A 2,177-nucleotide genomic window follows, 5' to 3' on the forward strand; every position below is an offset into this window, starting at 1 on the left:
CGCCACCTACGGTGACCGGCAGCTCCAACGCCAGCGCCACAGAAGGGCAAAGGCCCCACGTGGGTGCCGAAGCGAACTCTCCCAGCACAGCGCACGTGCCAACACGTCTGCACAACTGCGATACAAACCACCAGCGAGAACCGCTGGGGCGACCGAGCAGCAGACGGCGTCGCGGCGCCGAGTGCCGGGCGGCGGCGCATCCTCAACGCACACAGTCCTCAGTCGGACCAGCACACTGCAGATGTCCACCGCGCTTCGCACCGGGCCCGCGAGGACCCACTTTGGCCGCCCGGCGCCGCGCGCAGGGTGCCCCGGCGCGCAGCTGCGCCGCCTGCCGCGTCCGTCGGCCGGCGCGCCTGCCACTGGGCGCCCCCACCAGCCGGCTGTAGCGCGTGCGCCCACGCACCGCGCGGCCAGCACGCCGGGCGGCCCCCCCTCACCGGCCGGGGACGGTCCCACCCAGCCACCGCCGCGTATCGCTTCACACACAGATTTGCCCTTACTGATTTACCTCCAGCAACAACAACCGCACCACAATGGGTTTACCAGTTGTTCATTTGCGTTGCGTCACGTCACCAGCAAACGTAGACGTCCATCCCAGTTTGCAAATGCAACGATTATTGCATACCTGTCTGTTAGGTGTCACGACACACTACGTCTGCCCACATACACGCAACAAAATGTGCACGACTAGAGAACACGTGGGAGGTGGCCCCCTACGTATGCGATGTCCATTACGAGACCGACTGTCAACCAGCATCTGTACCATGTCGCAGATGTGGAACGCGGTGCACCATGCTATCACACTGTGTGAGAAGAGACGACTACGTTTGAATACACGCGCCACTACATCAACAGACGGCTCATGCTGATCGCCATCCAGGGCGTCCGTTACTCCCACACGTCTCTATGGCGTACCACACTGCAATGTAGCTGTTATGGGGAGACGGCACGTGGCTGAGTGCACAACATTTGGACCGTATGGTTCGCTGTTGTTGGGCGCAGTCGTACGGTCACACATGTGCCACAGCGTATCATTCAGTACATACGGACCTATGTGCAGTACAATGTGAGGATTAAGCTTACGATATCAGCGGACAGTGGACACAGGCCGTACCACGACGTAGACTGAGCGCTTCGACATGCGAATGCCAGTGAACAGCTGCGAAGGGCATTGAACACGCAAGCACCTGAACGACCAGCGTGCGAAGGCAGGGTGGAGGGGGGGGGGCGATGTACATCCTGCAGTTGTCCACATTACAGTGTACAGCGGGAGCATGTAAAAAGTAAGCAACACTTGCGAAGTGTTCAACATGAAACGACACACAAGAGGGTGGGCGGTGCGAGTAGCGAACTATATTCAGAGGGTTGTGGTTAGACAACACTAGATTAATGTAACGTGTCATATGCCAATTACAGAGCAGGTTAAGGCACAACGTGGGTTAGGTTAAGGCACAACGTGGGTTAGGTTAAGGCACAACGTGGGTTAGGTTAAGGCACAACGTGGGTTAGGTTAAGGCACAACGTGGGTTAGGTTAAGGCACAACGTGGGTTAGGTTAAGGCACAACGTGGGTTAGGTTAAGGCACAACGTGGGTTAGGTTAAGGCACAACGTGGGTTAGGTTAAGGCACAACGTGGGTTAGGTTAAGGCACAACGTGGGTTAGGTTAAGGCACAACGTGGGTTAGGTTAAGGCACAACGTGGGTTAGGTTAAGGCACAACGTGGGTTACGTTAAGGCACAACGTGGGTTACGTTAAGGCACAACGTGGGTTACGTTAAGGCACAACGTGGGTTACGTTAAGGCACAACGTGGGTTACGTTAAGGCACAACGTGGGTTACGTTAAGGCACAACGTGGGTTACGTTAAGGCACAACGTGGGTTACGTTAAGGCACAACGTGGGTTACGTTAAGGCACAACGTGGGTTAGGTTAAGGCACAACGTGGGTTAGGTTAAGGCACAACGTGGGTTAGGTTAAGGCACAACGTGGGTTAGGTTAAGGCACAACGTGGGTTACGTTAAGGCACAACGTGGGTTACGTTAAGGCACAACGTGGGTTACGTTAAGGCACAACGTGGGTTACGTTAAGGCACAACGTGGGTTACGTTAAGGCACAACGTGGGTTACGTTAAGGCACAACGTGGGTTACGTTAAGGCACAACGTGTGTTAGGTTAA

The sequence above is a fragment of the Schistocerca cancellata genome, unplaced genomic scaffold (genome assembly GCF_023864275.1).
Source record: "Schistocerca cancellata isolate TAMUIC-IGC-003103 unplaced genomic scaffold, iqSchCanc2.1 HiC_scaffold_51, whole genome shotgun sequence".
Lineage (NCBI taxonomy): Eukaryota > Metazoa > Arthropoda > Insecta > Orthoptera > Acrididae > Schistocerca > Schistocerca cancellata.